The following is a 22,975-nucleotide window of genomic DNA, read 5'->3' on the forward strand; positions in this document are numbered from 1 at the left end:
TGCATGAGTTCCGAGTGTTACCAAAATAAGACGCTGGGATTGTAATCTGTCCTGAAAAGACAGCTTTTTCCGTCTGCATTAATATTTATTTATTTACAGTTGCACTTCCTCTGTGTCAAATCAGAAAAAAGTTGCTTGAATTGCATTGGCTATTTAACATATGTCATTTATGCAACAGAATCACGTATTTAAAGGTGTACATCAGATTATTAATGGTTAATTCTACAGTTGCAGAACATTTTTATCCCACCCGTGAATTTGAAAGCAGTCCATGCACAGAAAAATAAAAACATACATTTAAAAAAAAAATTATACTCGTCCAGAGACAAAATGTAAAGGTATTTTTTTTAAGTTGGTCCAAAATATGATTTAAAATACAAAAAAGTTCTTGAGGACTCCCAAAAGCCATTTTTTGACAAGTTGTAGGCCAAATATATAATTTTTATATAAGTTATTCCTTTTTACATTGTTTTTTTCTTTTCTTTTTTTAAATTTTGTTGATATTTGTTTCTTATAAGTGTGCTAACATGCAAAATAATCATGAATGCTTTTTTAAACTCACAACTCACAATCTATTGCCTTTGCAATAGTTTGAATGGTGTATGTATGTATGATGTATTTGAGCAAAGATTAGGCCTAAGTTGTCCTCCAATTTTAGAATGAGGCTAATTTATGCAATTTATTTTCTACCAGGCAGCAGATTTTACCATGGTGGTCCGTGTGTAATGTTAGGTATAGTACTAAATAGTCCAACAAATCCATATCAGTTTCATGCTCTGTATTGGAACTGTAATGTCTTTAGTGATCTTCAGTTAATTCTGGTTTATGCATTTTAAGAGAAACATTTTTACAAAGCATAAAGTTGTGTGGAAAAAAAGGATTCGCCCCATTCCTCATTAATTAATGTTTTGTTTGTTTTTTTGTTTTTTGCTTTTTTCAAATCATTAAACAAATTTTCTTTGCTGGTCAAAAATAACCAGAGTGAATACAAAATGCAGGAGCACACTTCAGTTATGCAGCAGGACAAATATGCAAAACACGAGCAAGTCCACCTCTGAATGGCTAGAAAAAAAAATACAATTAAATAAAATTTAAAAAGGAAGGTTTTTGAGCGCTGTTATTGAATGTCCAGATTTAAATCAGACTGAAACACTTTTTCGTATCATTAAACAGGCCGTTCATGCTCAAAAATCCTCCAATGTGGCTGCAATACAACGATTCTGCAAAGAAGAACTGGACAAAATTCATCCACAGCAATGTGAAAGACTCATTGCCAGTTATTACAAACACTTAACTGCAGTTCTTTTATTCCAAGGGTGGCAAAACCAGTTATTAGGCTTAAGGGGCACACAGGGTCATGTTTGGATCACTGAAACCCCGTACCTGTCTCACAAGACAGGCATCAGCATCCTTCAATTTGCTTTTTTTTTTCTTTGGAGTTCTCTGAATAACACTCAGTCTGGACCAGTGTACCTTCAGGAACCCTGTCACGGACAAATTGCCCCAGACAGCACATTACCAGAGCATTTTCTAACTTTGTTACAGGCAGTTTGACTCCTAGCCAGAGAAGAGTCAGCTGCTAATCAAAAGTGTGCATGCACATCCAGACCCTGCACCCTCATGGCAAGCATGACTGATTGTAGCCGGGGAGTAAGTACAGAGACTTTCTATTTCTATTTATCTACTAATCTCTGTCTTTTCTCCATCTCCCTTTTGGAAGTAATGTTCCACAAAAAAATCCTTATCTTGCAAATGCATTTAAAGATGCTGGCTTTAAATATCTCGGGGTGCTATTTAGTCAAACATCTCCTGTGTTTCGTACAGATCCTAACTTTTAGTGTGATTTAAAACAGAGCTGCACCCACTCAGTACGCCAGGTTACTGGACACACAAGAGAAACCCAGGACGAAAGCCCCCATGAGACAGAGAAACAGGAAAATGTTCTAATACTATTAATTATTATAATTATGATTATTATGTTATTATTGTTGCCTCTTGGTCAATATTTACAGTTTCCCAAAACACCAAAAGGAACAACAAAATGCTCAGAATTACAATAAAATGAAAATAAAAATGCAAAGATAAAAGGTGAAGGATCTAATCTTTCTTAAATGTTCTTACCTGTCATTACAAATGACTTCTATCAACAGATGTGGTCATTTACAGCAAAAGATCTTGGCTATACAGCTTAAAAGAATGATGGTTCGTCATCCAATTAACACTTGCTTGTCTTAGACATGATTGCGGGGGGAGAGCACGCACGCATTTCCCCACCAACATAAATTGTGCAGTTGACAGTCCCGCGTTTGGAGAATTCACAAAGGTCAGAATAGCCAGTGTGCGAGAGGAGAACCTCACTTTGGATGAATCACCTTCATGATCACAGTATCATCTCTGTCAGATAAGTAAAAGTATTATGTTCGCTTATGGGGGACTCCATCACAGGCACACAGCGCTGACTGATGGTGCTCACAGGCTACAGACAGACTTCCACAGGTGTCAGCAGCACATGTTTATTTGTCGGATCCCATCAGTTTTTCAGGAATGATCATTTCTTCTTCTTTTTCTTCTTTCTTTTTGCCTTAGACAAACAGAGGGACTGGCAGCAAAAACAAAGACACAACAACCAAAACTTGTATTCTATTGGTTTTCAACTTATTGAACATTGTTTTTTCTATTTCACTGAGCTTCTTTCATTTGTGTATTGTGGTTTGAACACGTTGTGTGAAATAAGTCTTGGTATTTTTGTCACTACCAAGATTTTGGAATTGTTCTCTGAACCTGAGCTAATTTTGTGTTTATAAAATAACTACAGTAGACAAAGAAAAAAAGGGAACAGGGGAGGAATCACAGCTGGAGGATGAGCCTGGTATGAAAAAGGAGAACACTTATTTGAGCAGCCAACTATCCCACAAACTGATTTGACTGTGTCCAAGCCCAGTGTCCACTGAGTGCTGTGAGGAACGCTGCAAACTGTTTAATGATATTTCTCCACCAACTACATCCAAACTAAATGATGCAGAGATGAACGTCATAGATTTTCTTGGTAGCTCTGTGTTCTGACTCTTGCGACGTCATCGACTTTGGTTCATTCTGATGAAGCTGTTGAACGTTCTGCTGGTGAAAAAAAGGCATCGGTAACTTTGAAACTTTTACAGGTGAAGCATTTTCCACAAAGCTTTGAATGCTCTTGATGCATGCTCAGTCATCCAGACAAGTAAATCTCCCAAAGTCGATTAATCTGTTCATCTGGACGTAGCGTTTTCAGTGGGAGAAACGTTTCGTCACTCATCCAAGTGATTTCTTCAGTCTCAGCTGACTGCAGGTTTCCCCAATCTTATAAACAGCATAATGCATGATTTGCATAATGACTGAAACTAGCACCACTGAAGGAACAATGGGCTGTGAGGTCAGTTCATCATAATTATGGAAATTTTCATGACCATTGATCAACAACCACTGATCAAAGACCACTGATTAATGGCCATGAGTACCATTGAGTGAGAGTTGGGGAATGGCTGCAATCACAGCATTGTAACGTAAATTGCCTCCTTGACTCCGCACATCCTGGACGGGGAGGAACGCTGGTTTGAGCGCGGAGTCAGGTTCATTTTGATGAAGCTGTTGAACGTTCTGGGCAAAAATGTCACTGGTGACTTTTAAACTTTTACAGATGAAGCATTTTCCACAAATTCCATAATTCAAGCTTTGAATGAATTATAGTGACAGAAAGAGGCCACAAGATGGTGCCATTTTCACATAGTAGATACCACCTGTTGGCTGTTTGGTTTAAGATAAGATAAGATAAGATAAGATAAGATAAGATGACCTTTATTAGTCCCACAGGTGGGAAATTTGTTTATGTTCACACCTCTCCATGAGTGTTTTATATAAAGTTTAAAGTATTCCTCATGCTTTATTTTTCCTTTCTGGCTGAATAAAATAAATTAACTTAAGGAAACTAGGGTGAGTCTTTCATCAGTAATTGATTATTTAAAACACTTTACTACCTAAAGTGCATTTTTGCTGCTTTACATGTTTTCTGAACTGCTTCATGGGCTAAAAACCTTTTGATTACTTAGATGCTGACTCTATTGTTCAAATCAAATCTATACTTTATGTTTTCCATTTGGCTATCCTGGATTGACAAGTTTGAAAATAAAAATCTCGGATGTTATCTACACTCAGAATATCTTTTAGTATATTATTTGGGAACTTGGTTTGGTCTTGGAATAAGTAGTTAATCATAGATATCAATGACATGCTGTTGTTGAAACACTCTCTGTACCTGCAGTTTGGTTTTTCCAAAAATGTAACAAACAAAACAAGGCCACACATGTTGATGACTGATTTCAACTCCACTTAACACAGTGACCAACGCAACCTCAGTCACACAGTGCTGGTGACCAGCATGAGGAGGAGGTGCCAGGCTGTTGTGGCTGTGTATGGTTCTTCCACATGTTACTGAGGCTCCTACTTTTTCATGGCCACAACCCACATACTCAACTCTGCAGCTCAACCCATATTTTCCTTACAAATGTGACACCATTTAAGGGGAAATAAACAGGCTTTCCAGCAGTATAAGATTTATTGCCAAGAAGCATGTTTACAACAAAGAGAAAAAATGACCAAGCACTAACTGTCTCACTTTTTGTGCTCAGTTAATGTTTGTAAAAATTAGACATTGTCACAATCTGGCCAAAGCAGACTGTAGGGGTTGACAAAAAAGACCCAAAACGCAGACTCCAAGGAACAGGGAACAAAACTTGAACGTTAACAAAAGGTGAGCCGTTTAATGAGGCCGGTAAAAGGTAAAAACAAAGGGCAAGGCAAACCGAAGCAAAATTAACATAAACCTAAACTGGGAGAACTAAACAAAGAACATGGAAAAACCTGGACATGAAACCTAGAAACATGGTATGGAGAACATGCTGTGAACAACAGACGACCTGACAAAGAATGAACAGAAACACACAGACTAAATACACACAAGGGTGATTAGGGGGAGTGAAAACACATGGGGAAAACAGCTGACACTAGACTGACATGAAGAGACAAAGGAAGCAAAGCTGACTACACTGACATAGGACACAGACTTTCAAAATAAAACAGGAAACATGCGACGCAGACATGACAATAGACACTTGACATAAGACATACAGCTTGAACACATAAAGGGCAAAGGGAGACTAAAACACAGCTGTAGAAGACACAAGGGGAATTGAAATAAACAAATGAGCTCAGATAACCTAAAGAACTTAAACATAACATCCAAATAAACTAAAACTCAAAACGCTGGGTCAATAGACCCAGGAACGTGACAGACATGAAGTCACTCAGTTTTATGATAAGGGGTGATATTATGTAAAGGTGAAGCAAGCATTAGGTCTCCCTGCAACCCTACAGATGGGAGGAAGCCCATGTTGCACAGGTTAGGAGAGGTACCAGGGAGGTTAGACTAGATGGCATGCTTCTGATACTCACTAATATCTAATGAAACTTGTGGGAGAGATACGAACTACTTACTCCAATGCAAGATTTAGCCTTCTTCAAGGTTTAGTGTGATAATAAAAGGCCACTGGGGATCATTTCTGCTGTATGGCAGCACACATGGTGTCCAAAGTTTTCCAAAATTGGACAAACTGCAGAATGCCTGAATATGTATTTATTAAAAGTGCAGTCATTTTTCACTGTTTCACTTCAGAAGCATACATCTTTGCACAGATGATGTTTATATGTTGATTATTACTGACTTAGTGGATTAAAATGTGAACAAAAGCACATTTTAAAGGGTTTATATGCTAAAAAATAAATAAATAAATTAGGTGAAGGAAAAGATCTACTTACTTTTTCTGTGTTCCAGCCTCAGTAACTTTCACACAGTAACATCTGGTGTAATATTTACACCTCTGATGGAATCTCACAAGTGTTAGCCTTGTTTTGATACCACGATTGTTTACAGTTTGTAATTGAAGAGAAATACTCCATTTATTTTGGACATGTCATTTTTGAGCAGGAAGCTCAGAAAACCCTTTGGGGCTTAACAGGTTAATTAGGTGTCTGATATTTATTTATACTAATTTATAGTCAAGTTAATGAAAGAAAAATGAAAGCTTAGTCTACTGTTAGCATATTTATTTGAAAGGGCATTGTGTTACTTTGTGTTACTTTGTTTACATAATAGGATATAGATCACAGTTCTTCATCAGTGCAACATTTTCTGTAAACTCAGTAAAGGTCTGGGGCTGAATGTAGTGCAGTAACCACCAGAGGGAGCAGCATGTGTAGATTTGAAATGTCAAATTTCCAAATGTTGCTCTGGATGGGACACGCTATTGTTTTTCACTTTTTCCTTCTGAGTATTTGTTTCCTGGGTTTGTTCTTGCTGCTTTTATTAGATGCAAGCTCCTCTGTAGAAAGAAACACAATGTATATTATATTCCAACAAACAGTGAATCAGTCTGAAACAGGTTATTAGGACCATAAGTGACATCACTGTAAGGTATAATAATCAGTCAAGGCAGCATACCTGCAGCTGGTTGCTGATGAGTTTGATTCTTTTTAATTTTTCATTTCTTTTTTCAGGCGGTCCTACAGGAGGTCTGTGTTGGCTTGAGTGTGAGCCGTTCTTCTTAGGCACCCTTGAAAAGCTCATCCATTTGTATGACCTCTTTTTGGAGCCTGCTGACTACCTTCCTGAGCATGTCTTCAAGCAGGATAATCTGCTCCTATAAAGTTTTTTGTTTCTCTTCTTTTCCTGTCTTCATCTCCCTTTTAATATTACAAAGAAACCCCAACAATCAGATGAGCAAGCATTTGGTGAGAGTACGAAGGAAAACCTGGCTTTAAACAGGAAGAAACCTCCACAGAACCATGCTCAGGGTGGGGCAGCTATTTGGCAGGACCAGTCAGGGTTGAGGGCAGGAAGACAGACAAATCATATTAATCACATTAGTATAATGATGATAGGAAGGCCCCAACCCCACCTTCCTAATGTGGGTCCAACCAATAGAACCGCTCCCTCCATGACTGCCACCAGTAAGACCACAATAATCACCATCTAACAAGGTACCAGTGGTATGAAACACACATGTTGCATTGCACTTGTATGCACAATCATACTGGGTCACAGGTTGAACAAATATCCACAGGTGGTACATGGCACTCCGGTAAACAGGTCCCTGGTGGCAAGAAACTGGGTCAGTGGGGGTCAGCCGAGATTCAGTCTCTGATGATGTTACTTGTAGGACACTGGGCTTGAAAGGTGGGGTGTAACACTGATTCTCCATCAGCTAAATTCAGTGTTTGAATTGTCTTTCCCATCTTCCTCTTCATTGTCCTTTCACTTTTTCTTCCAGTGTCCAGCTGATACTGATGTAGATGGCGCTGACACACGGTCATCTGAATCTTCATCATTGCCTGAGGTGGTGTCTAACAATTTGCTGGATGACCTGACTTGTTTGCTGCCTATCTGGTCATGAATTTCTTCTCTCATCTTTTATTTTTCTGTCATGGTCCTGGGTCATTAGATCCAGCTTTTTGTGTTTATTATTATTATGATCTTGTGTTCTAATTAATTCTGATTATGCGTTTGGGTTTAGACTTTTTAGTTTTTAGGGTTTTAGTTCTGTGTTTCCTCTGTTCTCTGTATGTTACCGTGTCTCTGAGTCCAGTCTGTGCATTTCCTGTTTTATTTTGAAGGTCTGTGTCTTATGTCAGTGTGTTCAGTTTTGTGCTCTCCCTGTCTGTCTGTGTAATCAGTGTCAGCCGTGTCCCAGCTGTTTCCTCTCAGTCCTGTTCACCTCTTGTATTTAGTGTCTGCGTCTTTCTCTTCTCGCTTTCGCGTCGTTCTTCATTCCACTCTGTGTGCTTTGTTTGCCCGTTTTCCTGCCTGTTAGTTTATTTCCTGCCTGTTAGTTTTATATGTAGCATATATATATATATGCTACATGTAGGACACATGTAGCTTTGGAAGATGAGCTCAGCTCAAAGTTCAGTGTTTAAATTGTTTTCTAGCTCTCCCATCTTCTTCTTCTTCATCATCCTCCTCCCTTGGGCTCCTCCTTGAACCTCCTGGTACTGGGCTGGGGGGCAATAACACAGGAGCATCCTGACCATTGTCTCCATCATCATCGCTGTCATTGCTATCTGTGTCACTATGGCTGTATCCCAATTCAGGGTCTGCAGCCTTAAAGGCCACATTTCAAGGCCGATTACATCACAGCGACGCCACAAAGGCTGTTCGAAATGCGGCCCTCAAATGTGTCCTTCATTTCTCTGAATTTTAAGGATGAGTCGGTGTATCCTTCATGGCCCAACATATCCCGGGCTTCATAGCCCAGTAGTGGGTGTGGATAATTTGGGCGAAAAAAACGGCGGACGGCTGAAGCGGGGCGGCCGAAGAATAAACTGTTAAAAGTAAGTACTGAATATTATGTCACTTATTTATGCGCAAATGTTTAATAACAAAGAACATTAAAACATTACTGTTGGCAAGATGTTTGGTTTTAAGACTTTACTTTAAAATATACGCCGTTCAATAGGTGACCTTAATCTTACAGAGAATGTGATGATTTTATGGATAATTAAAGTCAGTCATATATCCACAAACACAACAAGCTGAAAGTCAGTGATGCTGCTCGGTTTGCAGTCCTGAATATCACGGCACAAGCAGGATTCACTGCACTGTTAATGTTAGCTATGTTATATTGCTGCCTCTGTTCGGTGGTGTCGAGCCAAACGGACTTTAACGTGTGTTTGAACGAGCTGACGGTTCACTCGTTAAGCTGAAAGAAAGATGCTTTAATCACAGGAGTCACACATGTGTCCACTGTACCATCTGGGAACTCTTCTTGTTTAGCACTCGTAATAACACAAACACTAAATCCTCCTTCTCTTGTGCTGTTTTGTAGCAGTGTATACACCTGAGACTGTCACCTGTCTGTCTGTCTGTCCTGCACTCTCTCTCTGTTTCTTTCTCTCTGATTGTGGAATAAAAGTATGAACATGTATTTATAAGTTACACTTGTGTTTGAATCCTGCAGCTTATCACACATTTGATTTCCATGTGTGACAAGTGTCCAGAGTGAGGACAGACTGAGGGACCCACTGCTGCACATCATCTGTGAGGCTTTGCACCCCTGATGATCCACCAGGACAAACTCAGCAGTGTGTGAGGAAGAGGAGGAGGAAGAGCCAGCAGCAGCTGACAGATGGAGAGAATAGACAGACTGTTCCCTGTTTGTAAAGGACTGATATAAACGTTTACAATAACTAATTGTCTGTCCTGAATCAGTCTTATTAGGTAATGTTCAAATAATTTTTTATCATTCAAGTGTTTTCAGTGTGGGAGAAAGTACTCAGGGCCTTCAAGTTACACACTGTGAAAGGCAGAAACAAGTTTAATGTTCGGAAACCTAAAGTTTGTATCAGCAGCAGAATGGACCTAAAAATAAATGTCCATGTTTTTTTTTTTCAGTTCTATGAAGCTTTGAGTATTTTGGATTAGTAGTACTGCTGTGTTTGTTGTATCATATTGCTGTAATTGTTTATATGCTTTATATATTCTGAGGTAAGTTGATCTATAGTGTTACATGATATTCTATAAGGATGTTATGTGTTTGTGTACTTTCTGCCCATTTTGACACATTTAGCAGAAGTCAGCCTGTTTAAGGCTCTGATATCTATTCTGTATGACTTAAAGCAGTTATGACATGGTCTGATTTTCTCACCCAATAAAGGAATATTTAATATATCAGTCTACTCTTCATTCTATCAGAAACAGTTTTCACAGCTCGTACTTTTTCTTTTTACACATATATTTAAGCATTCAGACAGATTTAGTGATGGCAACATAATAAAAAAAACAATATTTGTCTCTTATATATGATACATCTATATATACACTGTAAAAGATACTAGTCTTTGAGTGAAGATTTAAGGTGATAGGAAATATGAATAACTACAACTTGAATCTTTACTGAAGCTCAGTATTTGACACAGAGTTCAAGTTCACTGCTGCAATAACTAATAATGATTAATATAATAATAACTTTAATATTGGCCATATTATATTTACATTACCAAAGTGAGATGACTTTAGTCTCATGAACAAAATTAACTAATTGTTATTTACTAGCTAATCTTAAATGACTGTTCAGTACAGAAATGAAGCCCAACAATCATGTTTTTACAGTCCCGTGGTCTCAGCCTCAGATGCTTATCAAATCACACAAAGCTCATGTAAAAACAAACAAACAAATGAAAAAAAGATTTCTCCTTAATTTCTGTCAAACAAAGCTGTATGAAACGTTTCCAGCGGTTAGTATCATGGTTTCTAGGCAACCTAGGCAGCGCGACGGAGGCTAGACCGTCCGATTTCACAAGCCTTGCACTTCCGGCGGCCTTAGCGGTCTTTGACTACAAGGCCCTTGCGGACCGTTAAGGCTGCGTACTTTAAGGCTGCAGACCCTGAATTGGGATACAGCCTATGAGGACCATTTTCAGACTCCTCATCTTTCCAGAACCACCTCATTTCCTCAATTATCAGATCTTCTGCTTGCTCAGCCAGGTTTAATTCAAAGTCTCCTGCTCCATTATTGTACCAGGGTCCTTCTATTTCCTGAGATGGATTTCTTTCGATGCCTTCTACTGGAACATCAACCACCTCCTCATCTTCCTCGTCAGCCTCTTCCTCGTCATTCTGACGGTTGTCCCCGTCAATATCATGTTGTGGCAGCCGATTAATAAATTGACCCAGAACACAGAGGTTTTCTTCAATCAATAGACCGCACAACAGAACGATTTGAAGCCAGCGGATCATCGGGTGAATTGCTTCAAAATCTTCCCGTTGCAGCAGTGTAAAACGGAGTTCATCGACCCCTACACCAACGTCGTTTTGTGCTACATCAACATCGTTTTGTCGTCCGTCTCCTCTCTCCATTTTCTTTTAGGATAAAACAGTCTGCTACATAGACTGGAGGAAACTGGTCGGTACAGCTGTCAAAAGTTAGCTGACTGGTTTCAAACTTTTAAAATGTCTTTGAAAAAGTTTTTAAATCTCTTTAGCAAACTGTTTAAAAACACGGAGCAAATGTGGACTAATCGCTACTGAGTGCTGTGAGGAACGCTGCGAACTGTTTAATGATAATTCTCCAACGTCATAGAGTTTCTTGGTAGTTTTGTGTTCTGAGTCTTGTGACTTGTGATGGTATTTCTTTTGATGTATCTGTATTCTATAATGCTTTGGTGCGACTGGATCTTTTTGCATGTCTGCTCCACACGCCGCTGAGTTTATCTCAGGAAATTGGCGGGAGGGGAGCATTCGCGCACAGCGTTGACTAATGGTGCTTACAGTCTACAGACAGCGTTTCCCAGCATGCACTGAAACAGAAGGACTTACCATCTGTCAGGCCCCTTCATCAGACTTCTCTGCTTCTGCACATGTAAATAAAGAATAAGAAGATGAAGGCATGCCACGGAGCCTCCAGTCAGGTCGCTGCTGTCTCTGAAGAGTACTTGGCAGCATGTGCAACATCCATGAAGAATATCTAATCATTTACAATCTCACACTGAGATAAACTTCTGCTGTGTTTGCTGTGCTTGTTTTAAAGAGGATGTTGACCTCATAATACATGCGAACATGACAAAACATTCAGGCAGACATAACAAGTGTTTGATCCGAGTGTGCCCCTGTGTGTTCATCAGAGAATCCATACAGGAGAGAAACTGCACTGTTGCCTCACTTGATGCAAATGTTTCAGCAGCAGAACAGCAGCAATTCAAGATATTACCTGAGATATTGTAGAGATAAAAAAGTAAACAGCTCATTTATGGTCCACTGTGCACAGGTCAAATGAGAAGAGAGACCATGTCTTCAGCTCGGTGTGCCAGGGAGCCAAGGGTGCCTGCTTCTTCTGACAACCGACCTTATTGTGCTCAGTTTTTTAAATTAATGCTAATGGAGAATATTTCTTCCTAGCTACTGCATGTTTTTCAGTTATGATAAAACAGCTCAACAGTTCAGATTATTTCCTTTGCGACTATCTACAGTGACCAGCAGAGGTTTAGCAGTCTTTCAGTCACTAAGTCCCCAGGGCTGAGGGCACAAATTAAAAAAGGTCTGGACCACCACCATGGTTCAGCACCTCAGTAATGTATGGAGGGGAAAAGAGCTCCAACTAGAAAGAACCATTTGTGGTTGTGCACTCAGAGTCTATTCCTGAAGCCTGCAGAGCTCAGCATTTTTCTGAATCCTGTTTTCTGCCTCACACATCCATCGCCTCTCTCCTTTTCTGCACCTTGCACATTTTTTAGCAGTTTTGCTCAGAGCTGAGGGTGAAGTTGCACTGTGATGATAACTGCCCCAAGTTAGAGGAAGAGACAACAGTGTTTCTAGATTGCAACACCCTTAGCTAGCAGACCTTGTGATATTCATATCAACTTGTGCATTCTTTCCATTACTGATTAAAAAAATTTCACCCACTTTTCAGTGAAGCACTTTTGATGTTGTTGGATATTTTTAGGCTGCTTTGCAGAAGATGCAGCATTTTTAATATCCACCTGCAGAGTTTTCAAGTCAGGTCACTCCAAAATATCCTGCTTGTGTTCCTTAAAGTAGATCATGGTGCTTTTTTTTTTTAATTTGCAAAATCACACACAACGTACTCAATTGAAAACTGATACAGTTTTGTGTTTCGTTTAAATCACAGATGCTACATTAGACATGGTTATTTGTTCTGTCTCTTAACCATTTAAAAAATTATGGGACATTTTTCCAACAGAATTGAGAAGATGGCATTGTGAATTTTGATTCCTTTGCATGTAGCAGCTGTCTTTGGAGAAACTGTTAATTCACGTCACTGGATTGTGTTGATATGGTTTTAAGGAAATGCTTGAGACTTGAGATAAAAATGGATGCATATATTTAAGAGATGCTGTTCATGTTTTTAAGACCTAAAGTGCACTGGTTAAACAATTTTTTCATGTTTCTTCATGACATAATTATGTCATAATCTTGCTGCTTATCTGGGTTTGGGTTGCAGGGACAGAAGGTCCAAGCAGAAACATAAAGACCTTACTCGCATCTCCTTCTTCCAGCTGTGTGTAAATGAAGTGGAAAATATAATTACCCAGAGGAGATGGAGAGATTCACCCACAGGTTACAGAGAAGCAGGTGGATCAAAACATCAGTCCATACATGGGAGCCTGTACTTTAAACAGTGTTGAAAGGAAAAATCTCAAATTACATCACTGACAACACGGCTGATGTATTGAAGTGATGCTCCTTTTTCTTCATTATAACACTGAAGCTTTGTGAAGCTGAAACAGTAACCAAGGTGAGAAAAGTCTCATTTGTGTAAACATTTAGAAATTAACTCTTTACAAAAGCTCAAACAAGTTATTTCATTACATGTGCCTTAGCATGTCTGACACTCAGCACTGCATAACTGAAGTGTATTGAAAGTGAACATTCCCACAAGATTTAACATGTTTTGCATAAAATACAAGCTGCATCAGAAAAACAATGCAATTTTAAATGTTTCCAGTTTAAAGTTCAATCATTTTCCGCTTCATTGCCAGGACATAAAATATCCCAAATGACCTCACCTAATGACATTACTCACCCACTCCATCCTCCCCTCTTTTTTCTCTCAATTACCTCCTATAAGGTCTGTGTGTAAGGAAAATAAGGAATACTGTGGCAGTGAAGTTGTAATATGCACTCATGCCAGTAGCAGTTTATGACGAAATAAAATTAATACTGATTAGAACTGAGTTCAGCTTATTAGTTTGAGCCTCCACACCAGTCTCAGTTTTTCATGTGACCCACTGGGAAAACGAATAGTCCACCCTGGTATGGTTTGCAGACACTGAATATTTGTTATTAATCTTGTACACCGTATCAATGCCTCACATTTTAATCAGGCTTCCTGTAGAAAGAAGATGCTGCTGCGTCTCTGCTCACATGGAGAGGCAGAGGTTGAGGTTGTGTGTGAGAAATATATTACTATGAATTACTAGGCTAACAATTACACCAAACTGCCAGGCTTGACACCATCTGAAAAGTAAAATGAGCATAAAATGAGCAGCTTACCCAAGCCAAGCCAAGTTAAATAGTATCCCACAAGTAGCTCATTTTACTTTTGCTCCCCCAACTTATTTAATCAACCAGCCACAGTGTGGAGCTGAGATTCCAATCAAGCTTAATCAAACAATTAAGCTCTCTCTTTCATAGATATAAATAACTGCTGCTAGCTATGATGTTTAAGGAGTGAATAGTGAACTTCTTTTAATGGTGTGTTTAATGAATTTTATTTAATAACTTGTGACCTTTGAGTCCCTTCCTTGCAAGAATTATGGCCAATGACGGAAATGTATGTATTACATTTAAGATTGGAAAACAATGTCAATGCCACAAACGTGAGTTGTCATATACATCTGTGAGTTAATCTGCACAACCGTGTGCACATGTGCTCTGTGCATGTACACACACAAAGAATTGACCTTCGTTCCTTAAATTTGTAGCATTGCCTCGGTGCTGACTGATGGTGCTCAGTGGCTTTTGCTTCTTGCTTTTAAATCAGATGTCACTCTCAACATAAACACAAGCTACAGCAGCCAAGCAGTCTTAGCTGCGGAAACAAAGATACATTTCCTCATTTAATGTAAAATATTGTGGTGATGTTATGTTATATTAGGCAGGCAGCTGGCCAAATAACACTGTGACAATCAAAAGTATATCTATTTTGAACGCCTCAGCTGGAAAAAATTCAAAATGGTTTATAAAGTTGGCCACAGGTCTGTATGTAAATGGGAGTTAAAACATTGCTTCATATTTGGATATGTATGATGTTAGTGTTTCTAAAATACTAAAAAATGTGTTTATTAACAAAGTAAACTAAAAATAGACATTATTAAATTTGATACTTTTAACTACTGAATTGAACATAATATGAAATAATGTGTTTCCACTGTGGGAATGATGGCTCCAATGACAAATAACTTTCAGATTAGTAAAGCTATATTTTAAATTTTTCTAGTTTTCCATTTCTATTTAGAGGATTTACATTTCTATTTCTATTTAAAATGAACAGGATCATAACAAAATAACACCACTGCAAGTGTAACAAAAATATGTTGAAATCAAATGGTATGTTATTTGAAATCAATATGAAACAATGACACATGCATTTTATACAATTTTTTTTATTGATTAAATTTTTCCCAATGGTCCAAATTAGTCTGTGATTGGCCTTATTGTCCAACAAATCATATTTATATACAAATATATGTGACTCTCAAATATGATTTAAATGGATCATTCCTCACTTGATGACAAATTATCCATTTAAATATTTGCAGAGTCCTAAACTTGATGCCAGTGAACTTATCAGCGGTTGGTTTTAAAAAAAAGCCCAAAAAATCCCCTATGAGCAAGCACTTGGCGACGGTGGGGAGGAAAAACTCCCTTTTAACAGGGAGAAACCTCCGACAGAACCAGGCTCAGGAAGGGGTGGCCATCTGTCGCTGCCGAGTGGGCTTAAAATGTTCACTGTCCATCCTCCTTCTGACAGGAACTTCCTACAGACCAGGTTTGAATGATGCCTGAGTGGACATACAAAACTCACAAGTTCCTGGCTCTCACGGCTCCTATGCAGAGGGTTAGTCGAAGAAGGAGGGGCATCGCGAGGGGCGTCGGGGGACTGTGCCTCACTGCCCTCCCCTTCTCCAAGAAACGCGTCTTCAACCGAGTCGAGAGAGCCGGGAACTTGTGAGGTGTGCATGTCCTGGTGAGCCTCCACCTTTTATAGGTGGGTGCAGCCTCGACCTTACAGAGACAGACCAGACCAGCTGCACCACACAGACACTTCAAACCTCACCTGAGGACAAAAAACATATATATATATATATATCTTACTATTAAAAAAATAATAAAGTTAGGGTTCCTTTACAATGTCAGAAGGAGGGAGGCACTAAGGCACCACCTTCCGCCCCTCGACGCCCTCGCGGTGCCCCCTCCTTCTGACAGGAACTTCCTACAGACCAGGTTTGAATGATGCCTGAGTGGACATACAAAACTCACAAGTTCCTGGCTCTCACGGCTCCTATGCAAAGAGTTAGTCGAAGAAGGAGGGGCATCGCGAGGGGCGTCGGGGGACGGAGGACTGTGCCTCACTGCCCTCCCCTTCTCCAAGAAACCCGTCTTCAACCGAGTCGAGAGAGCCGGGAACTTGTGAGGTGTGCATGTCCTGGTGAGCCTCCACCTTTTATAGGTGGGTGCAGCCTCGACTGTACAGAGACAGACCAGACCAGCTGCACCACACAGACACTTCAAACCTCATCTGAGGACAAAAAACATATACATACATATATATATATATCTTACTATTAAAAAAATAATAAAGTTAGGGTTCCTTTACAATGTCAGAAGGAGGGAGGCACTAAGGCACCGCCTTCCGCCCCTCGACGCCCTCGCGGTGCCCCCTCCTTCTGACAGGAACTTCCTACAGACCAGGTTTGAATGATGCCTGAGTGGACATACAAAACTCACAAGTTCCTGGCTCTCACGGCTCCTATGCAGAGGGTTAGTCGAAGAAGGAGGGGCATCGCGAGGGGCGTCGGGGGACGGGGGACTGTGCCTCACTGCCCTCCCCTTCTCCAAGAAACGCGCCTTCAACCGAGTCGAGAGAGCCGGGGACTTGTGAGGTGTGCATGTCCTGGTGAGCCTCCACCTTTTATAGGTGGGTGCAGCCTCGACTGTACAGAGACAGACCAGACCAGCTGCACCACACAGACACTTCAAACCTCATCTGAGGACAAAAAACATATACATACATATATATATATATCTTACTATCAAAAAAATAATAAAGTTAGGGTTCCTTTACAATGTCAGAAGGAGGGAGGCACTAAGGCACCGCCTTCCGCCCCTCGACGCCCTCGCGGTGCCCCCTCCTTCTGACAGGAACTTCCTACAGACCAGGTTTGAATGATGCCTGAGTGGACATACAAAACTCACAAGTTCCTGGCTCTCACGGCTCCTATGCAGAGGGTTAGTCGAAGAAGGAGGGGCATCGCGAGGGGCGTCGGGGGACGGGGGACTGTGCCTCACTGCCGTCCCCTTCTCCAAGAAACCCGTCTTCAACCGAGTCGAGAGAGCCGGGAACTTGTGAGGTGTGCATGTCCTGGTGAGCCTCCACCTTTTATAGGTGGGTGCAGCCTCGACTGTACAGAGACAGACCAGACCAGCTGCACCACACAGACACTTCAAACCTCATCTGAGGACAAAAAACATATACATACATACACACATATATATATATATATATATCTTACTATTAAAAAAAATAATAAAGTTAGGGTTCCTTTACAATGTCAGAAGGAGGGAGGCACTAAGGCACCGCCTTCCGCCCCTCGACGCCCTCGCGGTGCCCCCTCCTTCTGACAGGAACTTCCTACAGACCAGGTTTGAATGATGCCTGAGTGGACATACAAAACTCACAAGTTCCTGGCTCTCACGGCTCCTCTGCAGAGGGTTAGTCGAAGAAGGAGGGGCACCGCGAGGGGCGTCGGGGGACGGGGGACTGTGCCTCACTGCCCTCCCCTTCTCCAAGAAACCCGCCTTCAACCGAGTCGAGAGAGCCGGGAACTTGTGAGGTGTGCAGTCCTTGTGAGCCTCCACCTTTTATAGGTGGGTGCAGCCTCGACTGTACAGAGACAGACCAGACCAGCTGCACCACACAGACACTTCAAACCTCATCTGAGGACAAAAAACATATACATACATACATACATACATACACACATATATATATATATATATCTTACTATTAAAAAAATAATAAAGTTAGGGTTCCTTTACAATGTCAGAAGGAGGGAGGCACTAAGGCACCGCCTTCCGCCCCTCGACGCCCTCGCGGTGCCCCCTCCTTCTGACAGGAACTTCCTACAGACCAGGTTTGAATGATGCCTGAGTGGACATACAAAACTCACAAGTTCCTGGCTCTCACGGCTCCTATGCAGAGGGTTAGTCGAAGGAGGAGGGGCATCGCGAGGGGCGTCGGGGGACGGGGGACTGTGCCTCACTGCCCTCCCCTTCTCCAAGAAACCCGTCTTCAACCGAGTCGAGAAAGCCGGGAACTTGTGAGGTGTGTGGTCCTGGTGAGCCTCCACCTTTTATAAGTGGGTGCAGCCTCGACTGTACAGAGACAGACCAGACGAGCTGCACGACACAGACACTTCAAACCTCATCTGAGGACAAAAAACATATACATACATACATACATACATACACACATATATATATATATATATCTTACTATTAAAAAAATAATAAAGTTAGGGTTCCTTTACAATGTCAGAAGGAGGGAGGCACTAAGGCACCGCCTTCCGCCCCTCGACGCCCTCGCGGTGCCCCCTCCTTCTGACAGGAACTTCCTACAGACCAGGTTTGAATGATGCCTGAGTGGACATACAAAACTCACAAGTTCCTGGCTCTCACGGCTCCTATGCAGAGGGTTAGTCGAAGGAGGAGGGGCATCGCGAGGGGCGTCGGGGGACGGGGGACTGTGCCTCACTGCCCTCCCCTTCTCCAAGAAACCCGCCTTCAACCGAGTCGAGAGAGCCGGGAACTTGTGAGGTGTGCATTTCCTGGTGAGCCTCCACCTTTTATAGGTGGGTGCAGCCTCGACTGTACAGAGACAGACCAGACCAGCTGCACCACACAGACACTTCAAACCTCATCTGAGGACAAAAAACATATACATACATACATACATACACACATATATATATATATATATCTTACTATTAAAAAAATAATAAAGTTAGGGTTCCTTTACAATGTCAGAAGGAGGGAGGCACTAAGGCACCGCCTTCCGCCCCTCGACGCCCTCGCGGTGCCCCCTCCTTCTGACAGGAACTTCCTACAGACCAGGTTTGAATGATGCCTGAGTGGACATACAAAACTCACAAGTTCCTGGCTCTCACGGCTCCTATGCAGAGGGTTAGTCGAAGAAGGAGGGGCATCGCGAGGGGCGTCGGGGGACGGGGGACTGTGCCTCACTGCCCTCCACTTCTCCAATAAACCCGCCTTCAACCGAGTCGAGAGAGCCGGGAACTTGTGAGGTGTGCAGTCCTGGTGAGCCTCCACCTTTTATAGGTGGGTGCAGCCTCGACTGTACAGAGACAGACCAGACCAGCTGCACCACACAGACACTTCAAACCTCATCTGAGGACAAAAAACATATACATACATATATATATATATCTTACTATCAAAAAAATAATAAAGTTAGGGTTCCTTTACAATGTCAGAAGGAGGGAGGCACTAAGGCACCGCCTTCCGCCCCTCGACGCCCTCGCGGTGCCCCCTCCTTCTGACAGGAACTTCCTACAGACCAGGTTTGAATGATGCCTGAGTGGACATACAAAACTCACAAGTTCCTGGCTCTCACGGCTCCTATGCAGAGGGTTAGTCGAAGGAGGAGGGGCATCGCGAGGGGCGTCGGGGGGACGGGGGACTGTGCCTCACTGCCCTCCCCTTCTCCAAGAAACCCGCCTTCAACCGAGTCGAGAGAGCCGGGAACTTGTGAGGTGTGCATGTCCTGGTGAGCCTCCACCTTTTATAGGTGGGTGCAGCCTCGACTGTACAGAGACAGACCAGACCAGCTGCACCACACAGACACTTCAAACCTCATCTGAGGACAAAAAACATATACATACATATATATATATATCTTACTATCAAAAAAATAATAAAGTTAGGGTTCCTTTACAATGTCAGAAGGAGGGAGGCACTAAGGCACCGCCTTCCGCCCCTCGACGCCCTCGCGGTGCCCCCTCCTTCTGACAGGAACTTCCTACAGACCAGGTTTGAATGATGCCTGAGTGGACATACAAAACTCACAAGTTCCTGGCTCTCACGGCTCCTATGCAGAGGGTTAGTCGAAGAAGGAGGGGCATCGCGAGGGGCGTCGGGGGACGGGGGACTGTGCCTCACTGTCCTGCCCTTCTCCAAGAAACCCGTCTTCAACCGAGTCGAGAGAGCCGGCAACTTGTGAGGTGTGCAAGTCCTGGTGAGCCTCCACCTTTTATAGGTGGGTGCAGCCTCGACTGTACAGAGACAGACCAGACCAGCTACACCACACAGACACTTCAAACCTCATCTGAGGACAAAAAACATATACATACATACATACATACACACATATATATATATATATATATCTTACTATTAAAAAAAATAATAAAGTTAGGGTTCCTTTACAATGTCAGAAGGAGGGAGGCACTAAGGCACCGCCTTCCGCCCCTCGACGCCCTCGCGGTGCCCCCTCCTTCTGACAGGAACTTCCTACAGACCAGGTTTGAATGATGCCTGAGTGGACATACAAAACTCACAAGTTCCTGGCTCTCACGGCTCCTATGCAGAGGGTTAGTCGAAGAAGGAGGGGCACCGCGAGGGGCGTCGGGGGACTGTGCCTCACTGCCCTCCCCTTCTCCAAGAAACCCGCCTTCAACCGAGTCGAGAGAGCCGGGAACTTGTGAGGTGTGCAGTCCTTGTGAGCCTCCACCTTTTATAGGTGGGTGCAGCCTCGACTGTACAGAGACAGACCAGACCAGCTGCACCACACAGACACTTCAAACCTCATCTGAGGACAAAAAACATATACATACATACATACATACACACATATATATATATATATATCTTACTATTAAAAAAACAATAAAGTTAGGGTTCCTTTACAATGTCAGAAGGAGGGAGGCACTAAGGCACCGCCTTCCGCCCCTCGACGCCCTCGCGGTGCCCCCTCCTTCTGACAGGAACTTCCTACAGACCAGGTTTGAATGATGCCTGAGTGGACATACAAAACTCACAAGTTCCTGGCTCTCACGGCTCCTATGCAGAGGGTTAGTCGAAGAAGGAGGGGCACCGCGAGGGGCGTCGGGGGACGGGGGAGTGTGCCTCACTGCCCTCCCCTTCTCCAAGAAACCCGTCTTCAACCGAGTCGAGAGAGCCGGGAACTTGTGAGGTGTGCAGTCCTGGTGAGCCTCCACCTTTTATAAGTGGGTGCAGCCTCGACTGTACAGAGACAGACCAGACCAGCTGCACCACACAGACACTTCAAACCTCATCTGAGGACAAAAAACATATACATACATACATATATATATATATCTTACTATCAAAAAAATAATAAAGTTAGGGTTCCTTTACAATGTCAGAAGGAGGGAGGCACTAAGGCACCGCCTTCCGCCCCTCGACGCCCTCGCGGTGCCCCCTCCTTCTGACAGGAACTTCCTACAGACCAGGTTTGAATGATGCCTGAGTGGACATACAAAACTCACAAGTTCCTGGCTCTCACGGCTCCTATGCAGAGGGTTAGTCGAAGAAGGAGAGGCATCGCGAGGGGCGTCGGGGGACGGGGGACTGTGCCTCACTGCCCTCCACTTCTCCAATAAACCCGCCTTCAACCGAGTCGAGAGAGCCGGGAACTTGTGAGGTGTGCAGTCCTGGTGAGCCTCCACCTTTTATAGGTGGGTGCAGCCTCGACTGTACAGAGACAGACCAGACCAGCTGCACCACAAAGACACTTCAAACCTCATCTGAGGACAAAAAACATATACATACATATATATATATATCTTACTATCAAAAAAATAATAAAGTTAGGGTTCCTTTACAATGTCAGAAGGAGGGAGGCACTAAGGCACCGCCTTCCGCCCCTCGACGCCCTCGCGGTGCCCCCTCCTTCTGACAGGAACTTCCTACAGACCAGGTTTGAATGATGCCTGAGTGGACATACAAAACTCACAAGTTCCTGGCTCTCACGGCTCCTATGCAGAGGGTTAGTCGAAGAAGGAGGGGCACCGCGAGGGGCGTCGGGGGACGGGGGACTGTGCCTCACTGCCCTCCCCTTCTCCAAGAAACCCGCCTTCAACCGAGTCGAGAGAGCCGGGAACTTGTGAGGTGTGCAGTCCTTGTGAGCCTCCACCTTTTATAGGTGGGTGCAGCCTCGACTGTACAGAGACAGACCAGACCAGCTGCACCACACAGACACTTCAAACCTCATCTGAGGACAAAAAACATACACACACATATATATATATATATCTTACTATTAAAAAAATAATAAAGTTAGGGTTCCTTTACAATGTCAGAAGGAGGGAGGCACTAAGGCACCGCCTTCCGCCCCTCGACGCCCTCGCGGTGCCCCCTCCTTCTGACAGGAACTTCCTACAGACCAGGTTTGAATGATGCCTGAGTGGACATACAAAACTCACAAGTTCCTGGCTCTCACGGCTCGTATGCAGAGGGTTAGTCGAAGAAGGAGGGGCATCGCGAGGGGCGTCGGGGGACGGGGGACTGTGCCTCACTGCCCTCCCCTTCTCCAAGAAACCCGTCTTCAACCGAGTCGAGAAAGCCGGGAACTTGTGAGGTGTGTGGTCCTGGTGAGCCTCCACCTTTTATAAGTGGGTGCAGCCTCGACTGTACAGAGACAGACCAGACGAGCTGCACCACACAGACACTTCAAACCTCATCTGAGGACAAAAAACATATACATACATACATACATACATACACACATATATATATATATATTTATACATATATATATCTTACTATTAAAAAAATAATAAAGTTAGGGTTCCTTTACAATGTCAGAAGGAGGGAGGCACTAAGGCACCGCCTTCCGCCCCTCGACGCCCTCGCGGTGCCCCCTCCTTCTGACAGGAACTTCCTACAGACCAGGTTGGAATGATGCCTGAGTGGACATACAAAACTCACAAGTTCCTGGCTCTCACGGCTCCTATGCAGAGGGTTAGTCGAAGGAGGAGGGGCATCGCGAGGGGCGTCGGGGGACGGGGGACTGTGCCTCACTGCCCTCCCCTTCTCCAAGAAACCCGCCTTCAACCGAGTCGAGAGAGCCGGGAACTTGTGAGGTGTGCATTTCCTGGTGAGCCTCCACCT

At 42.9% G+C, this 22,975-nt stretch overlaps 1 non-coding gene across 1 annotated transcript; it reads right to left on the reverse strand.

Moving 5' to 3' along the window:
* Positions 1 to 2,245: 2,245 nt before the first annotated feature.
* On the reverse strand, positions 2,246 to 2,409 carry LOC146379586 (U1 spliceosomal RNA). The gene has a single exon (XR_014801559.1). It is a non-coding gene; the product is annotated as a U1 spliceosomal RNA (small nuclear RNA).
* Between the last annotated feature and the right edge of the window lie 20,566 nt (positions 2,410 to 22,975).

The sequence above is a fragment of the Perissodus microlepis genome, chromosome 10 (genome assembly GCF_051167445.1).
Source record: "Perissodus microlepis isolate ML-2025 ecotype Zambia chromosome 10, ASM5116744v1, whole genome shotgun sequence".
Taxonomy (NCBI): domain Eukaryota; kingdom Metazoa; phylum Chordata; class Actinopteri; order Cichliformes; family Cichlidae; genus Perissodus; species Perissodus microlepis.